This window comes from Caretta caretta, chromosome 2, assembly GCF_965140235.1.
Source record: "Caretta caretta isolate rCarCar2 chromosome 2, rCarCar1.hap1, whole genome shotgun sequence".
In the NCBI taxonomy this organism is placed as follows: domain Eukaryota; kingdom Metazoa; phylum Chordata; order Testudines; family Cheloniidae; genus Caretta; species Caretta caretta.
The window spans coordinates 50,539,043-50,560,022 of NC_134207.1; positions in this window are offsets into that span (position 1 = coordinate 50,539,043).

The window sequence follows — 20,980 nt, forward strand, 5'->3', positions numbered from 1 at the left end:
TAGGAAAGCACCTACTTATATATTCATGAGCTGTTTGTGTAGTGCTTATTATGGCTTGCTGTTTACCCCTTCGTCGGACTCCGTCCCAGGCAGAGCTCCGGTGCGCTGGGTTCCCCGCCTCCGTGACAGCAATGCTTTGAGTCCCCGTTGTGGGTGTGTCACTTACCTTCAATAAAGCCAATAACTCACTGCTTTGCTGCGTGTAGGCCTCGTTCTTTCGGAGCACTCCTGATAGGCCTGCGGCCCAGCACAGAACAGCCATTAATGGCCCTATCCTCCGGGAACTTATCTAATTCTTTTTTGAATCCACTTATACTTTTGGCCTTCACAACATCCCCTAGCAACAAGTTCCATAGGTTGACTGTGTGTTGTGTGAAGAAATACTTCCTTTTGTTTGTTTTAATCCTGCTGCCTATTAATTTCATTGTGACACACTGGTTCTTGTGTTATGTGAAGGAGTAAATAACACTTATTCACATTCTCCAAACCATTCATGATTTTATAGACCTCTAGCATATCCCACCCTTAGCCATCTCTTTTCCCAAGCACAAAAGTCCCAGTCTTTGAAATATCTCCTCATAATGGGCAGTGCATAGCTATGGTGTCCTAGAAGCAAAACAGGCATCAAACTGTGACTCTCATAAATCACACTTAGCTTCCTGATTCCTTCTTGCTTTGGGGAGGAAGTAAATTCTGCCAGCCCTATATCTGCTATATCTTACTTCCCTGGATGCTACCTTAGCTGTGACAGCTGGCATACTGTGATAGGAGAATGAAGGCTCCACCAACTCCTGGATCTCAGAATGCCCAGATAGGTGGAAGGGGAGTGGTGGCCGCTCTCCTCACTACACTGTGACCAGCAATGCGGGTAATCAGTGCAGGAGAGCAGTGTGGGCCTGTGAAGTGTGTCACAGTTTGGTCCTCAAAGAACTCTAACCTGATCAGTGCCTGTGCTTTGATACCACCGACTATTTTGGGGGGTGGGATAGCTCAGCGGTTTGAGTATTGGCCTGTTAAACCCAGGGTTGTGAGTTGAATCCTTGAGGGGGCCATTTAGGGATCTGGGGCAAAAATTGGGGATTGGTCCTGCTTTGAGCAGGGGGTTGGACTAGATGATCTCCTGTGGTCCCTTCCAACCCTGATATTCTATTGTGTTTTAAGATTGGCAGGAGATAGCACTTTTGTTATAGTAGGCTTTAGAATGTGCAACTTGTTCTCCCTCAACATCTCACCCCACTACTAAAAAGGCACAGCAAGCCTTTTCATATCTGGTTTAGATTTTAACCACTACTGGCCCTATATTTACCTTTTCTCTCCTCCTATTCTCTCCTTTGCCCATTGCATACCTTTAGCTGTTCAGGAGCAGCATGGTACAGAGGACAATACATAAAGTTGAGAGTAATGAGCTAAAGACCTAAGTCTAGTTCTGCCATTGACTCAAATGGAGGCCTTTGGTAAGTCACTTCAATTCTCCTTGCCTCAGTTTCCTTATCTAAGGAAAGGGAGTATTGATTACTAGTAAGTGATATCTGTCTCAGAGCAGTGTAGAAGAAACCATAGAACAAACAAGAAGAAACTATTCATAAATATTATTAGCTTCCAGTTCCTTAGTAGGCTGTAATGCCACAGGAATCTATTTGGAATAGAGTTCTTAACATGTTTATACAGTACTATCCCAAGATTTATTTCCTATAAACAGGCACAACCATTTCAGTTTCACAATTGCTTTAATTACTATTCAGAATGACAACTTAGAATTATCCTTTTAATTTTGTTATTGAAGCATTTATAGCCTATGTAGTATAGAGCCATTTGTATACTATCATCATATAATATCATCCAAGGCAAAGTGTGAAAGGAGATAAATGCACAGGTTTTAGTTTTTTGTATAAAATATCCTTTTACATCTTACAAATGCCAATATATGTTGGTAAATTCTTAATAAATTTTACTAGTTGTTTAGAGAACATAGTACTATCTATATGTATCTCGGAGGTATTAGTATGGTACCATTAACTAGAAAATGATACCTCTTTATTGCCAAAATAATGTTAAATCTTTATTTTTCAGCTGAATAGAATTGTTTGTTAAATTCAAAATAAAGCCAGTGAGATATTTTCCTATTAATTCCCCTTGACAAAACTTATGCAACTATCTCCTCAGCTTTGCTTCAGTATCAAAGCACAATGTCACAAGGAAACAAGAATACATTGGACTTCTGAGACATTTTGATAAGATGTAAGGTAACAATGTAAAAAAATGACAGCCTCAGACAGATCCCTGAAGCAAATGTATTTCAGTAGCATCTTTAACTATTGTTTGGTGCCTGTGCTTACAGGAAATGATTGGAATTACAGGATAAGAATTTATATTCACAAGAACCCTTTTAAACTGTGGCCAACAGAGGAAATCCCCCTACAGAAAAGGCTAGAATTGGCTGAACTATTAATTGCAAAATTTATAAGAGTTGGCTCCTTCCCCCCCAGGTTTGTTGGCTACTGAGATTTGTTTGGTGAATGATATTTGGCATTTTTCCCCCACTAAAAATTGATTGCAAGTACTCTTTAGAGTAGTCAATGGGTTTTCTTCTTTCCTCATATTGTGTGTTGAATGTGGGAGAAGGTGGGAGCACTTTAAGGAGAGATGCAAAGGAGATAGGTTGGCCTAGGAAATTTTACAACTTTCCCTGTTTCTCTTTTGCTCATGTAAAAGCATTCTATTTGGCTTCATACATGGAGCCCAGATTTAAAGCATAGCTAGGTTTCTTCTGATTAAGGAAGATAAAGCTCTAAACAAAATTAGCTGTCTAGCCAACTTTATATTTAAATTTCTCATGCCACATTTCCACTGTGTAACTGCACAAATGCATATATTACACACAAAAACAATATTAAAAGAATATTAAGGTTGCAAATTAAGTACTCAGAAATTAAAAAGTGCCAGAATTAAAGTCGCCTCTTTGTACACTGTTATCTGAATTCCCTCTATCTGAAAATTCAAGTTAACTGAATCCATAGTGTCCCTCATGTAGCTCTTACAAATCACAAAAAATACATTCACAAGAACAGAAAATAGCAGTGATATCCTTCCCCAGCATGTCTAATTCATGCTACACCAGTGCAACAATGGATCCACTCACAATGCGGTTCCACAACTGCAGAATTGTGTCCAGTTCAAAGTACAGCTTGTGTAACTAGTTGTGTCCATAACAGCATCTTCAGTCAAAACACCTCTCCCATCAGAGTTAAGCAGGCCCCGACACGGCCACTCCCAGTGACCAGAGAAGCAAGGATCTCACCAATATAAAAACCTTCACTGACTGGCCACATCCAGCCATAGCCTGGGACAGGCATCATAAATCCCAGGACAACCACAGGGAAGATGGGGCAGGGACTGACACCCAAAGTACTGCTATCTCATAGCCTAGAATGAGAAGAACAGCAGTCAACCAGGTAAAGAAATGCCTTTGAGTGACTCCAGCACACCACTCCAGCTGTACCTGGACATTTGCTGTCTTCTAGCTGGTAGCTGGAACATAGCTCAAAATAGCACTTCTATTTATCTGAATGCTTGGTAATTGGAAAGTTTTGGTGTCTTCCAGGCCATTTTGCACTGGATACATTTTCCCAATGTTTCCCAGTCCCCTTTATCAGCCACTCCTAGTTTCTCCTCCCTCCATCCTTACTGGGTCCTTTTCTCCCCAGCTCCTAGTCTCTACCTGACTCCCCAGACTCCCAGTCCCAGTTCCCCACTCCCACACCTACCCAATCCCACGCCCCATTGTCTCACCAGCCTCCAGTTCTAACCTCCACCCTGATCCCCCAGTCTCCTTTTCTCAGTCTATTCCCCTGCCCCCAGGTCTGACTCTTGCCTTTTCTACATTCAAGTAAGGTGACTTTCTCTTACATGCTACTTGGTTGCCAGCAGGGGAGCACTGAGAGCACAGGAGACAGTCTTCTTGCTCTTTGTTCTGGTGAGGATGAAGCAATTGCAGGGAAAATCCCTTTTTGGCCCCTGCAGCCCTGGGAAACAGCATGTTTAGTGCAACTACCACATTCAGAGAATTTAGCTGCAAAGTTCTAACAAGCCTCTACTGAGCATGTGCAAGCTGATTTCCTCCTCCCCCCCCAAAAAAGGCTCATAACTGACAAATTTACAGATTTTTGTGGGGCCAGGACAAAGCACGTCTGACACAAGAACAACCTCCCTACCAAGGTCAAGACTCCGCTCTAAAATAGCTAGAGCTTCTCAAAGAAAAAAAAATGTTTCCAGAGTTGTTGTTGCTGTTTTAAACATGAGCAAAACATTCCTCCCTTTCCCCGCAACAGCTGAATTTTTTTAGTCGAAATTTAAAAATAATGTTTTGAAGCAGACCCCTGGCAAGGAAAATTTCAGCCTAATAGTTAGTTTTTGGCAAAGCTATAATCAGCTGAAAATAGAGACTTAGGTGAAATATCAGACAGCCTTAATTATCAGTGACACGACCAGCTCCTGCTATAATATACAGATGCACAAATATGCTCTTTATGTGTGTAAGCACATCTAATACAAAACACTCTTCATTTCCACAAAAATGTCTGTATTCACGGTAATAAAAGATCCTCTTCAAACATTCAAGCAGACAGCAATTGGTCTCTGACAATGGAAAAGCAAATTTTAAAAGAAAGCGTCTGAGCAAGAGCAGATCAAATCATGATTACATTTTCCCCCACAGTTCACCTGGCTCGAGGCAAGACAATGTTTTATGCAAAAATAGTACATACACATGCAGCCAGAAGAAAATCAATGGCTTTTGGTTAGAGAACTCTATACAAGTAATACACACAACCCCCCCCCCGCCTCGCCACCAAAAATTAATTAAAATACAAGAATACAAGAATATTTTCAAGCCAGATCTCCATTTTCATGAGTGCAATTAACTACTGGAAAAGAACAGGAATGAGTTTTGAGTACACTTAATTGCAGGCACAAAAACATGCCTGCAAAAATCAAGGCTCTATTTGAAAATCTGGTGTGCACATATTGAATTGTTTATACAGGCAAATTCTGCTCCTATTTACACCAGAGTTAAGCTGAAGTAACTGATATTAATTTATTGAAGCTACTAGAGAAAAGAAAAGTAGAATGTGGACACATGGGTAAGAATTAGATGGCATCAAATTAAGAATAAATTAGCTAGCTGGTTTAGGTCTGATCTTGCAGTGGTACAAATCTAGGGCCAAATCCTGCAGACATTACATAGGACCAATTGATTTCAATGGGCATTTCTGTGAAAGGACTATAGGAATGGGCCCCTAGAAAACTATAAGACTCTCTGAAATTTAATGTTGTCTTTTTATCATAATGTATAGCTACAGAACAAGCTCTGTACATGTTTCATAGAACATACTCCATTTATCAAATTCTAGGAAGTAATGAATCAGTGATTTCACTGTTCTGCACACACACCCATAGAACCCTGACCAGGGGTATTCTATCTGCTACCCAAGATCCATAAACCTGGAAATCCTGGATGCCCCATCATCTCAGGCATTGGCTCCCTAACAGCAGGATTGTCTGGTTGTGTAGACTCTCTCCACAGGCCTTACACTCCCAGCTATCTTTAAGACACAACTGACTTCCTGAGGAAACTACAATCCATCGGTGATCTTCCAGAAAACACCATCCTGGCCACTATGGATATAGAAGCCCTCTACACCAATATTCCACACAAAGATGGACAAGCCATCAGGAACAGTATCCCCGATAATGTCACAGCAAACCTGGTGGCTGAACTTTGTCCTCACCCACAACTATTTTAGATTTGGGGACAATGTATACCTTCAAGTCAGCGGCACTACTATGGGTACCTGCACAGCCCCACAGTATGCCAACATTTTTATGGCTGATTTAGAACAACGCTTCCTCAGCTCTTGTCCCCTAACGCCCTTACTCTACTTGCACTACATTGATTTCTTCATCATCTAGACCCATGGAAAAGAAGCCCTTGAGGAATTCCACCATGATTTCAACAATTTCCATGCCACTGTCAACCTCAGCCTGGACCAGTCCACACAAGAGATCCACTTCCTGGACGCTACAGTGCTAATAAGCAACGGTCACATAAACACCACCCTTTACTGGAAACCTACTGAATGCTATACTTACCTACATGCCTCCAGCTTTCACCAAGACCACACCACACAATCCATTGTCTACAGCCAAGCTCTGCGATACAACCGCATTTGCTCCAACCCCTCAGACAGAGACAAACACCTACAAGATCTCTATCAAGTATTCTTACAACTACAATACCCACTTGCTGAAGAGAAGAAACAGATTGACAGAGCCAGAAGAGTACCCAGAAGTCACCTACTACAGGACAGGCCCAACAAATAAAGTAACAGAATGCCACTAGCTGTCACCTTCAGTCCCCAACTAAAACCTCTCCAGCACATCAAGGATCTACAACCTATCTTGAAGGACTATCCCTCACTCAAAGATCTTGGGAGACAGGCCAGTCCTTGCTTACAAATAGCCCCCCAACTTGAAGCAAATACTCACCAGCAATCACACACCAAAAATACTAACCCAGGAACCTATCCTTGCAACAAAGCCTGTTGCCAACTCTGTCCACATCTATTCAACGGACACCGTCATAGGACCTAATCACCTCAGCCACACCATTGGAGGCTTGTTCACCTGCACATCTACCAATGTGATATATGCCATCATGTGCCTGCAATGCCCCTCTGCCATGTACATTGGCCAAACTGGACAGTCTCTACGCAAAAGAATAAATGGACACAAATCAGATGTCTAGAATTATAACATTCAAAAACCAGTCGGAGAACACTTCAACCTCCCTGGACACTCAGTTACAGACCTAAAAGTCACAATTATTCTACAAAAAAATTAAAAAAACAAACGGACTCCAGTGAGAAACAGCAGAACTGGAATTAATCTGCAAACTGGACACCATTAAATTAGGCTTGAATAAAGACTGGGAGTGGATGAGTCATTACACAAAGTAAAACAATTTCCCCATGCTTATTTCCCCTCCCCCTACTGTTACTCACACCTTCTTGTGAACTGTTTGAAATGGGCCATCCTAATTATCACTCGGAAATTTCTCCTGCTGATAATAGCCCACCTTAATCGATTGGTCCTGTATAGAGTTGATATGGCAACCCCCATTTTTTCATGTTCTCTGTATATCTATCTATATATCCCTACTGTATTTTCCACTGCATGCATCTGATGAAGTGGGCTTTAGCCCACAAAAGCTTATGCTCAAATAAATTTGTTAATCTAAGGTTCCACAAGTACTCTTTGTTCCTTCTGCTGATACAAACTAACATGGCTACCACTCTGAAACCTGTCACCATTTTATTGGTGTCTCACACAGTGATGAACATGTTAGGCTATGATAATCATTCTGGCCCTGATTCAGCACAACACTCAAGGACGTGCTTAACTTTAAGCAGATCCTTAAATGCTTTGCTGAACAGGGATGGATCTAAGCACTGCTTAAATATATTGTTGAATTAAGGCCTCCTCTTAGAAATAAAGGTGTGATTTCAGATGTTCTGCTATGGAACTAAATATTCCCTATTATTAATGTCTACAGTAAGCTTTGTGATGTACTACAATGTACCATTATAATATACAACATGAGATTTTGACAGCAGGTAAGCAAAATGTGTTTATTATATTTATAGTTGAGTGTATGTTGATATAAACAAGACAGTCAGAAATGCAAACATGTTCCAGGATTTTCCTAAGCAGGTACATCTTGCATTATCATACACAGACATTGCTTGTTGTTTTATGTAGAGTGTGTAAATGTTAAGTTACTCCATTCACTGGATGAGACAGTATAAAAGCCAATATAGCTCAAAAGAGCTGGGCACGAGTGGACCAGAGGCTTGTGAATGTACCAGCTTGCACGGAATTTGGAGTGAGGAGCATAGGTTGTAGAAGGGAACCACTTGGAAAGGCACCACCAAGTCAGTCTGTGGGTGCCCATGGCTAGAATGCTAGCTGCAGTTGCACTGAGCCCTTTCATTTAATTGCCAAGCATGTGGGCTAGAAATCTGGTGGCTTGGGGCATGTTTGTCACCACAGCAACACTTCTTGTGTGCTAGCTCAGAGTTAGTAAAGAATGCAAATACTTGAGCCAGTGTGCAATTTAAGGATGTGCCTAATCAGGATCTTAACCTCTACATACATCAATTTCTCTTTGTGAAACAGAGCTAAGAACTTACGCCAAACCTTTTTGTAAAATATTAAGCTATCTGGATGAAAACTCAAGTATAATTACAAGAGGCATTTGATATCTTTTTTCAGTCACAGAAAAGGAATTTCAAGGTGGAATTACAGCCATGTACATATCAGCAATTTAAGGGTAAGAAAATATTACAGCAATGTATAGCTGTCAAAAACAGCCATGAGAATCCTAAGAAATTCAGGGAGCAAGTTTGTGTGAGGGCTAAATGGGTAATACAAGTTACTTGTACTAAAAATTATTAAATGAATCTCAAGGAGAACTGGAGAAATAGAGCCTGCACTGAGTCTACAGGTTTGCTTTCTCCTTTCTTCCTCCTAGTTGGCCTTATCTTGAAATAAGAGTTGGGCATTTTTACCTCTGAGCAGTGTGTTAGTGAAGTCTTCTTGGAGTTAAGAGAGGCTGCACTGTGTGCTACTAGCTGTGTGACCCTCCATTTTGGGTTGATTGGTCATAGCATGTTGGGGTGGGGTTAAAGAACTATAAAGCCTACCCCAACTCTGAGGGATTTACTTTAGTTTGAGATCTTAGTCTAGTTAGGAATCTGCTCCAACCCTGAGAAACTTATTTTAGCTTGGGGAGTTGGAGGGGAGAAATCTAGGCAAAACTCCCATTGACTTTAATGGTACCAAGATTTCCCTCTGAGATTTTGGTATAGTTCAGGAATTCACTTCAACCTAGGTGTGTGGCATAGCCCAGAAGCTCACTCTATTTCAGTAGTTTATTTCAGCCTGGGAACCTCATTCAGCTCAGGGCACTTGCTCTAACTTGGGGAACTTATTTTAGTCTGACTGCCAGGAGATTTAAGTTAGAAACCTCTTTGCCCTTAACAGAAGGGATTCATAAAGGAATATTACTTTCTTATGAAGTTGTATAGGAATTTTGCAAGTTAAATGAAAATGCTTTCTGTGGGATCTTAAATTAAAATCAATCATTTATTGCATTAGATTTTTAATGGACTCCTGACTTTTGCTGCTCTTTCCTTTCACTGTATTTATAAATCTGTGACTCACAGGTTAAAATCATAGTAGAAAAAAATGCAAACATTTCAAATGAGATGCATACATAAGACACTCAAACAACGTCAACTCCAATAGCAATATCACTCCTCCATCTTTCCTTCTGTTCTTCTCCTACCTGCTTTGGGAGATTACTTTTTTGAGAAAAGTTTTTAGAAAAAAATTCTAAATTTGGAAAAGTTTCTGTACAAACAGAATGAGAGTTCTACCACCTGGCCCTTGTGTTGTGGATGTGTGTGCGCAAGCACCCACAGTAAATGGGCGTATTTGTAAAGATTCTGCCACTTTATCACCTCCAAGGGTCAGTGCAAAGATTCTGCTTCCACTTGTGTTGGCTATGCAGGGCAAGTAATACCACAACCCAGCCCCTGAGGGTGAGGGATTGGTGACTCCTCCAATGGAGGAAGAATAGAGCAGTATTCATCTCCAAGTCTCCCTAAGGTTAGCCCTTTTGATACATGGCTACTTCCAGGAGGAGGAGGAAGCAGGGTTCCTCAAATTCTGAGGAATGGAAGTAGAGGAGGAATAGTTCTTTTTCTTCTCAAATGTGGTTTGAAGAGGAGGCTCATTTCCTGGATTAGTTTTAATGATCAGAAATGCCTTGAGGAAGCATTCCTTTCAGGAATACTATTTCCTCAGCAAAGGGTAGGCTACTCTGAGTTTCTGCAGGTAGCTGGGAGGTGGTATGGACAGTTTCCCTTGGTGGCACAGCTACTGATGCCAAGAGTGGCTATGATAGAGGGTTGCACAGGAAATGTATAGTATAATTTCTCCTTTAACAAGGCAAGGAAAGAATATGCCAACAGTAGGTAACAGAGTAGCTCTGGTGACTGTAGGGCAGGACAGGTGGGATGAAGTGTGGGGACGTGCTGAGATTCCCCCCTTCCATTTAGTTATGGGTGGAAAAAAACCAACCACTTCCAGCATAACAAATGTCCCTAGCAATTAAATCATAATTTGAAACCTGTCTTTGCCAGGACGCAAAATTTGTTTTAAATGAAAGCTTTGGTAACCACTGGTCATTCTGCACCATGTTAAAGTCTGAGCTCAGCTGACCATTCTGATATCCCTAATTCAGCAGTGAATAACTTCCCAAAGTGACTCACTTGTTCTCAAAATTATTCAAGATTTCCAATAAACCTCATCTAAGTTCCCAAGCCTTTAAGGCATCACACACATTTTTTCTGGGTAGTGTACCTCAAAAAAGGCTTTCCTCAGTCTCCTCTAATTGTAGGGGGCAGGGAGGGAGGAATTCTGGCCACCACCTAAAATTCAAAATTTTGAGTGCAGTAGAAATGAATTCTGATGATTTCAAGCAATAGGAGATGTTTATACTGGGGAAAGAAAAACCAATTTTAACCATGGCTACTCTGTACAGACTGTCTTTAAATGATCTTCAAACTCCTAAACACACAGGACATGCTTGGTTGCTAATACATAGACCACACTAATTTGTACATCACTAATCCTCATAGCCCCTAATTCGCACATGAAAACCATTGGTCTCTTCCCCACTTCTGAGTGAAGATTTTATAGCAGAGTGCTGTCATGGGGTTTTGAAGTAGTAAGACTATTTTACAAACTATGCTGTTACATTTACTAGTAATGTATGAAGTACTATCATGAATAATTAAAACAAAACATTTGCTAAAAGTAAAAGAAAAATATGTTTTATGATATATTATTCTTGCTTTTTATTGCTTATTCCCAGGTTTTCTAATCTGAAGAATTTATAGTACAGTGGCTACATTCAGTTAATTTCATTTTCAAGGTATTAGTTGCAGAGATTTTCATTTTGGCTACATAGGATGTCTCTCAAACAGGCAAACTCTTTCCAAACAAAATGGATTGCTATATACCGTAATTGTTTGCAGTGTTGGTCTCAGGATATGAGAGACAAGGTGGATGAGGTAATATCTTTCATTGGACCAACTCCTGCTGCCTCTTTCACCAAGAGAACTTGGTCTGATAAAAGATACTGCCTCACCCATCCTCTCTCTCTCTCTGACTAATTCTTACAATGGGCTTCATACCAGGTTGGATCAGCAAAATGGCTATCCTTTTCATGACCACGCTGCTGGACATTCATTGCTCACTTTACAGTGATAACATTTTTAAAGCTCTGTCATTCCGACAGAAGTTGCTTGTTTGTGAGAGATTCTCTATAATTAAAATAGGCAATACTCTGGTAATACTGGAACAGAGCATTTAGGTTTAACCACTATATGTTTGTAAAATACTTCGTCATTGCTTTGTGTCCAAAACACACACGTTTTAGGTTGGGATGCGTGTACCTACATTTCTTAAAAGGAGATTTGTTATTCTGTTTCCTATGTTGTGCACTTTTAAATGTAGGGGTGTTTATACTCCTGCTGCTGGGACTTTTACCATTTGGTGATTCAGTTCAGAAGCAGAATCTTAGAGTAACAGATTGAGTGTTCACATGCGCGCACTCTCTCACGGAGGCATATTGGTACAGTACATATTTGGCTCTTTGTGCATGCAAAACCTAAGACTGAGGAAAATTACTTACCTACCCTCATCTATAACGAGGCTTGGAAGGATTAGATATTTATTGGTTAATGACAGTAAACGATGTGTCAGTACACCCACAAACTAATGAAAAATATTTCCATTAATAATAATCAAAATTTAGAGACAGGCGAAGAAACAAACATCTTAGAGTTTGATTTAAGGATATTTACTTGTGAAATGGACAATTTGTGTTCTATAAAGCTTTAGATTTTTGAACCTCAAATACCTCTGCTGTTAACTAATCTGATCCCCCTATTGTCTCACCCCTGCAACTGTAAAAATTAAATTGATTAAAAAATAAAAAGTGCTTAAAACCAAATGTCAATATCTGTTGAAATATTGAAAAATAAAAACCAAATTAATGACAAGCCTATCTATAACTATTTGTAGCTAACTCTGGCAGACGTCTTTGGCTTACAAGTGTTTTTTCACAAATGAGTCAATGATCTGATGGATCTTATCCTGAATTTGAAACTGATTACAGCATGGACTGTGGCATCTTATTACCAGACATCTACTCATTATATATTGTCAGTTGCAGTGCTTTGGGAATAGCCCTGTGATATGACAATATAGGCACTGTGGTAATACAAATAACTATATAAACTCAGGCCAATATTTTTCTCCTTGAATCAACTGGACACTGTGCACAAATACAGTTGCTTTGCCCCCCTACTCTCCCTAAACCACAAAAATCATTACATGTCCTCTGAAGGGTGGCTAAATAGAGGATTAAATGACTTTTTAAATAAATCATTAACAGTGCATTTATTTCTGCATTGATGCAATCCCTAAAACTCATACTATTAGCATGATTTTCAGCAACTGAACTGGTGCGAACTGTTAGTAAATCAGGCCTGTAATCTTCAAACATATTCCCTAGGCTTTGAATCTAAAACCATCTGGACACTGTGACAGTGTTCTATTTATTACATACAAATGCTTGGATACTGCCGATGCATAAACAGTAATTAAGCACACAAGCCAACCATGCATGCCAGATTTGCTAGAACTATCCTTTGAGTATCTTCGAGTTTCCATGCCAGTGAGTTTATTGAGGCATTGGCTGGTGATTAAACATCAATGATTTATAGTGCAGGCAGGGTTCATTTACCACTTACTGAAATATGTTTGACAGCATCTTTGTGATTTCCCAAGAATTTATACTTCATAGGTAATTTTTTTAGAGTCATTTTCTAAATTACTTTCAGTAAAAATATGCTGTAGCAACTAATACAATAATCTCATACATGTGAGTAATGTTTTTGTTCACTGATCAGAGCCATGCAGGGATGGGGGGGGGGAACACAAACAACTCTTAACAATGGATAAGTTAAATAGTGAGTATAAAAGTAATTTTGGCTCCTGCAAAGAAATACTGTTCTGTGTAAATTTCAGAGAAGAAACTAAACTCAAAATTTAAGGGCAAAAACTATCAGACTGAGGGCTGATCCACCTCCTACTGAAGTCAATGTGAGTTATCCATTGATATCAGTGGAAGTTGGGTCAGGCCAGTAGTGTTTGTGAATAGTTCTGATTTGGGCCTCAATACATTAAACTGTTACGTACTGTGACAGGGTCGGGCCAGATTGCTACAGGAGAGAGCAATCCTATTGGGATCCAGGAAGTGCTAAAGGATCCCTTCCCCAGCCTAAGAGGGGGATCCACAGGACCTGGATATCAAATGAATACGGGGGACAACTAATGAAATAACAGGGAAAGGAGTGTGGTCAAAGGGTCAAATGAAGGGAACCGGACGGGGACACTGAGCAGCGAACCTCGGACAGCACCCACTGCTCCTCAAAGGCATCAAGGGAGTCAGTGGAGGCCGCCCTGAGGAACTCTGTCCAGAGACGTGAATGGACAGAGGATCGGAAATAGGCCCCACAGTCACAGGAGACTCCATCGGCCAACCTCCTCACTCTGGTTTTATAGATGGCCATTTTAGCTAGGGCCAGGAGGAGGCTGACCAGGAGATCCCGTGACTTTGTGAGACCACAGATAGGGAGTGCATAAATAAGAAGGTGAGGGGAAAAGTGCAACCAAAACCGTAAACAAAATATTGGTGAGGAGCTGGAGTGGGGGCTGCAGCCTAGCACACTCCAAGTATGTGTGCGCCAGGGTTTCCCTCACGCTGCAAAAGGGGCAGGTGTCTGGGATAGGGGTGAACCATGCCAAGTTACATGCCCATGCTCATGGCTCCATGAAGGAGCTGTCAACTGATATCCCCGGCAGGCCTCGGGACCAAAGGTGGAGTATAGGCTGGCCCACTGGGGCTCCTCACCCTCCAGAGGCGGCAGAAGGTCCTGCCATTTTGTCTTGGGGCGAGATGTGAGGGTGAGGATGTGAAGGGTGTGGAGCATGAGCATGTATAGATGTTTCCTTGGTGCGGTCTGGAAGCAGACTGGCTGCAGCTCGTGCAGCTGGCTCATGGTAAAGGGGCGGGGGGGAGGGGTCAGTTGGGTCCATGTGGCAGGGACCCGATGAAAAGGTCCAGCGGGCCTGGGGTGGAGGGTGGGTGGGATGCGCCCTCATGCAGGACCCGGTTGAGGTAAACCTGAGCAGCAGGCGGCAAAGCAGCCCTCACCTCCTGAGGTACGCGCCGGGGAGTATGAGGTCTGGAGAGCCCCATGCGCTGAGTGAGCGTCAGGGGATCCAGCCAGTCTCCCTGGTCCTAGCCCAGGAGGTCTCCGACTCATGTGACTTCTGCCAGGACCAACCTCTGGCACACTGAGGGGGACTTGGCCACCTGCACGCGAAGCTGGGGGTTGTGTAGCAGGGGCTCCGTGAGGAGGTCTGCCCCTTCGGTGGCCACCATGGACCACATGGTCATTGAAAGTAGTTTCCAGGTCTAGAGGAGGTCCTGGTAGAAGACTGGCAGCCCGGAGAGGTCTCGCGGAATATCTCCATCCGAGAGGTCAAGGAGCTGCCGGTCATATCTGAGCCCTCGGAAGCGGCGCAGGAAGGCGTGCGCCAGGATGCTCCACGCCGGACTACCTGCACCATAAAGGAGCCTCTGCAGAGCCTGGAGGCAGAAGACATGGACCTGAGTGTGCAGACACTTCAGGCCTTGCCCTCCCTCCTCCAGAGATAGATGGAGAACCCCTGCTGGGACCCAATGCAGTCCTGACCAAAAGAACTCCAGAATCCACGTCCGGAGGTTGGCCAGGAAACCCGGGGCCGGGACCAGAGTGTTGAGCCGGTACCAGAGCATGGATAGGACTAGTTGATTAAGCACCAGTGCTCTCCCTCAAAGGGAGAGGCACCGGAGTAGTCCTGTCCATTTCCGGAGCCGCTCTATCACCCTGCCCTCTAAATCATGCCAATTCTCCGGCAGAGAGGGATGCGTGGGAGAAAGGTCAACGCCGAGAGCGCAGCAGACCTGCGCTCCACCGGATGGACTGAAGCGCGGGTGGGAGGGAGCTCGCCTGCCAGCCGTCCCCGACCACCAGGCCAGAGCTCTTGACCCAGTTGACCCGGGCGGAGAAGGCTGCTGAGTAGATGGCCTGGCAAGCCTCCACCCGCGCCAAGTCGCCCGGGTCCTGGACCACGAGGAGCACGTCATCGGCGTACGCCGACAGGACCAGCCGCAACTCCGGCTCCCATAGCACCAACCCTGTCAACCTCCTGCGGAGGAGACAGAGGAACAGATCGATCACCAGAGCGTACAGCTGGCCCAAGAGGGGGCACCCCTGCTGTACTCCTCGCCCGAAGCTGACCGGTTCAGTCAGGGTCCAGTTGAGCCTGACCAGACTCTCTGCGGAGGCATACAGCACCCGGAGAAAATCCACAAACTGGGGTCCGAAGCCAAACGCTTGCAGAGTGCTCAGGAGATACCCATGGTCCACCTTGTTGAACGCCTTCTCCTGATCCAAGGACAGGAGGACGATGACAGACCATCCCTACACCTGAGTTCCAAAAGGTTCTGGACCAGATATAGGTTGTCAAAGATGCTGTGGCCCGGGACGGTGTAGGTCTAGTGTGGTCGGACCATGTCTGCCAGCATGGACCCTAGCCGCAGCGAGATTGCTTTTGCTACGACTTTGTAGTCCATGCTGAGGAGTGAGACGGGACACCAATTTTGTAAATTGTGGAGGTCCTAGAATCATAGAATATCAGGGTTGGAAGGGGCCTCAGGAGGTCATCTAGTCCAACCCCCTGCTCAAAGCAGGACCAATCCCCAATTAAATCATCCCAACCAGGGCTTTGTCAAGCCTGACCTTAAAAACTTGTAAGGAAGGAGATTCTACCACCTCCCTAGGTAACACATTCCAGTGTTTCACCACCCTCCTAGTGAAAAAGGTCCCCCTTCTTCGGCAATAAGGCGAGCATGGCTCACCTGCATGAAAGAGGGAGGACTCCGCTCTCCAAAGACTCGGCCCAGATGGTGACTAGGTCTGGGCCGAGGACGTCCCAGAACACGCGGTAGAACTTCATGGTCAGCCCCTCCATGCCCGGAGATTTATTGGTGGGCATGTGACTGTGGGCTTCCGAGAACTCAGCCAGAGGGAGAGGCAGCTCTAGCCGGTCTCGGTTGTCCACGCTGACTGTAGGGAGCTCCTCCCAGAGCACTGTGCAAGCGTTAGGATCGGTTGGATCTGGGGAGAAAAGGCTTGCATAGAAGGCTCTCACCCTCCCACACATCTCCACTGGATCCGTGAGGGGGGTGCTGTCTTCTGCCAGAAGGCAGGTGATGTGTTTCTTGGCCCCCCTCTGTTTCTCCAGGGCATAGAAGAAGCGGGAGCAGTGATCCCTCTTCCGAAGGAGACGGATTCAGGATTGAACAAAGCTGCCCTGGGCCCAGTGATCTTCCAGGGCCCAGAGCTCCTCCCGCTTCTCCCGGCACGCTTCGCAGAGGGGCAGATCCTTGGGGCTGGCGGCCAGACACCTCTCCAGCTCTAAGACCTCCCGTTCCAATTACTCTATCACCACATCCCTCCGTCGGCTGGTGCCCTGGGTGTAGTCACGGCAGAAGAGCTGGGCGTGCACCTTCCCCAGGTCCCACCACAACCGCGCTGAGGGAAAGGCATGCCACTGCCCTCACCAGGCCAGCCAGAACTCCCGGAAGGACGCCATGAAGCCCACATCCTCCAATAAGCTGTTGTTGAAATGCCAATAGGCTGGTCCTGGCCTCTCTGCTCAGAGGGAGGCCGTCATGGTGGCTAAATGATGGTCAGAGAATGGGCTGGCCGAATGCTGGAGGAGTGGGCTCGTAAAAGGTGGAAACGTGATAAATAAATGCAGTCCAACTGGGAGAGGTGCAACCGATGGGGTTCCACCCGGACAAAGGTGAACGTTGAAATGTCATCTGGGTGGTGGTTGTGCCAGACGTCCACCAGGTAGTGATGTTCCACTATCTCCCGGAGGACGTCCGTGGTGGCCGGGCACTGCTCGGTCCCTGAGCGGTCCAACACCACCCTTGAGGAGCAGAAGTCCCTGCCCAGGACCAGGCACTCGTGAGGATACAAGGTGCTGAGGAAGGCGGATGCCTGCTGATAGAATCACAGCCGCTCTGGGCCTGATGTCGGGGCATAGACGTTAACGAGGTTGATTACGAGCCCCTCCATATGGCCCTGGAGGTGCAGCAGACGGCTCGGCACAGCCTCGGCGACCCCCAGCACCTCGGGCCGTAGGTCAGGGGAGAACACGTACGAACTGTGAGATGGCTAAAGTAGACCCTGTCCCCCCAGCCCAGCTGACAGCTGTCTTTGGCAGCCGGATCCATATGAGTCTCCTTCAGAAAATCCACAGAGTCCCCCCCCACCCACGAAGGACGAAGAGCACCTGCGACCTGTGGAAACCCATCCTACAGCCCCGCATGTTCAATGTTGCGATGATGAGCGGTGCCATGAGGAGGGCTGGGGGGGATCCTCGCTTGCAGGGATGCTCGCGGCCCCCATTAGGCCATGCAGAAAACTGTGACCTACCCCGTAGGGGAGCAATAAGTCACAGAAGCCGTGGACCCACTGGTAGGCTGCGGCAGCCTGCTTCCCAGTCCTTTTACCCTCCCCCATAAGGGCCCTTGTGGCCCAGAGGATCTGATGAAAGTTCCCCCCATCGCTGGAGAGCAAGCTGCACCTTGTTGTGGGAGCTACGGACGTCTAAAAACTCCAGCAGCTCCTATCACAATGCATGTGGGGGGGGTGGGATTACTGACTCCTGACCATCCTTTGGTGGGGCCCCTGACACAGCCCCGTGGCCCACCGAGATGGGCAGGCAAGGTGTGGACTCCCAATGGGGATCCCAATGGTCTGGCGCCACGTGGCCCGCCTCGAACCCTGGGGCAATAGGGGGCAGCAGAGGGAAGATAGCCCCTAGTGGGTCGGGACAGGGAAATACAAAGGCCTCTCCCTGGGGGTAATTTTCTGGAAAAGGGAATGAGACAGCCCCAGGGGCAGCAATAGCATCGCAGGAGGTGGAGGGGATAGGGACAGGGTCGGCATCAGAGGCAGGGCCGGGGTCAGGGACAGGGGTAGGGGCAGAGGCAAGATTCTGAGCTCCAGGAGCTGAGCAACTGGGTGGTGGCACTTCTCGGTCAGGCTTAAGGGTTCAGGGTGTGGGGAGGGGGGAGTGATAGAAGGCAGATATATTAGCCCCAGGTTAAGTAGGTCCCTTTTCCCTGGGTAAGGTAACAGGGAAGGTTCCAGATCAATCAGGAACTTTCTGGAAACAATTAAGGTAGACTGGCTGATTAGAACACTTGCAGCCAACCAAGAAGCTGCTAGAATCAATTGAGGCAGGCTAATCAGGGCACCTGGGTTTAAAAAGGAGCTCACTTCAGTTTGTGGTGTGTGTGAGGAGCTGGGAGCAAGAAGCAGAGAGTGAGAAGGTGTACTACTGGAAGACTGAGAAGTACAAGCATTATCAGACAACAGGAGGAAGATCTTGTGGTGGGAATAAAGACGGTGTTGGGAGGAGGCCATGGGGAAGTAGCCCAGGGAGTTGTAGCTGTCACACAGCTGTTACAGAAGCCACTGTAGACAGCTGCAATCCACAGGGCCCTGGGCTAGAACCTGGAATAGAGGGCAGGCCCAGGTTCCCTCCATCCCTCCAACTCCCTACTTGATACCAGAGGAGTTGAACTGGACTGTGGGTTCCACCAGAGGGGAAGGTCTCTGGCCTGTTCCCCGATCCACTAGGTGGATCAGCAGAGACTGTGGGGATTGTTCTTCCTTTCCCCATGCTGGCCAGTGGTGAGGCTAACTGAGTGAACAGCAGATTTGAAAGTGGCCAAACTGAGGGCTGCTGTGAACCTCTGAGGTGAGAAAAATCCACCAATAAGTGCAGGACCCACCAAGGCAGAGGAGGAACTTTGTCACAGTATATAAATTTTATAGTTTACACAGTTTTGTAGTTTCATTTATAAATGAAAGAAGTCTGAGGTAGTCTGATGGTCAATTGGCCAGAAAGAAAAATACTGTGTTCTCACAAGGTAGAGAATGAGGAATCTATTTCCCATTGCTTAATCACTTATTAGGAGTGCAAAACCTATAGCATAACACATTTCATGTTTATACACACACAGATTTCTATTGGAATGTCAGATCGTATGAAAGCAGAAGGGTCTCAGTGAGCATGATACTGAGTTTGGAATTACACCTGAGAGATTTGGCAAGAAATTGTCAGCTGGACTAGAGTACCATTATTGTAGAGGTTCAGTGTGATACCAGCTGATAATTGCTCATGTGTGTTGGCTTCGTTCTGATCTTTCCTTGCTGAGGGAAGGATGTGAGTCCCAAATTATCCTTATAGCATCAGAGAAACTAATTTTTCACTGAACATTAATCATGGAAGCAAGCTGTGATTCACTGGACTGACTGGACAGTAGAGTGCAAGCCAGGGATTCTCCAGTTTTAAATTCTAGCTGTAGCATCAAAACCATCTGTAGCCTGAACCAAGTCACAAACTCCGAATCTGTAAAAACTGACATATTATTTAGGTTTTCACTTACCACTGAGGATGTTTGGAGGAGTCCTTAATGCATGCTTTTCAAAAAATGCATACGCTATTTGAGGCAAGTCTATAATACAGCCAGTCATACAGTCATTATTTAAAAATGATATCTGCTTTTGAATCATGTTGAATTGACCGTCATGCAGACTGAAGTCTGTTTAACAACAGAACATGTATAGCACTGATAGCAACAGTACAGGCTTCCCCACAACATTTTGCCACTGTGCCATATCGTTCCTAATTTGGTGAGAGCATCTTTTGGTTAGGAGGATAGATCAGTCTCTGTACGCATCCAATCTTGGGCCTTTTTGCCAAGACAGCACATGCAGGTGACACATGGAGAGGTGGTTCTGTGGTGCAAATGCCTAACCACCAGAAATTGGACTGGGATCACCAGCTTAATTTCACATAAGACTTCAAATAACCTCCGGCAGTGATGGTTTTGGGTCACTATGTGCCTGGGATTGACTCACCCTCTGTCTTAGCAGATTTGAAGCACAGTTCCTCTAGAAGTATGTTGTAATTTTCCATCTACACTTTTAGACACTAAAGTTTTCCCTTTGGAGTATCTGCAGAGATTAGCAGAATTTATGAAACTCATCTGTGTACAGCAGAGAGATGCAAGACCACTGTTAACTAAGTTAATAAATGATTTTATTTCCCCTTTAACATAATTCCTTCTTCTCTGCTCACCCTTTTCTTCCCTAGCAGGCCTTCCAGTAAATTTTTTTTTGCAAGTCTGTAAATCCTAATAAGTCATTCTAAAACAGCCAGCGATTCAGGGATAATGGTACAGTGAGTCAGTATACTAGTCTTTCATATCTACCAGAGCATTGTTAAAATCTTAGCTCAGAATCTAAGTGATAAGGAGTTTAGTAGCCTCATTCTATTATCTGTTTAGTATAGACCTGGCCTTAGTAATATGAACAGAGACTTAAATCGGTATAACTACATCGCTCAAGGGAATCCACATTCCTGAATGACACTGTTATACTGATCTAACCCCCGGTATAGACAGCACTATGTTGACAGGAGAAGCTCTCCAGTCGACATAGCTACTGCCTCTCGGGGAGATGTATTAACTACGCTGACAGGAGAAACAGTCCTGTTGGCATAGTAGCGTCTTCACTAAAGTGGTGCAGCTGCGCCACTGCAGCATTGTACATGAAGACAAGACCTAAGTCACCATAATATTTGTCACAACTGG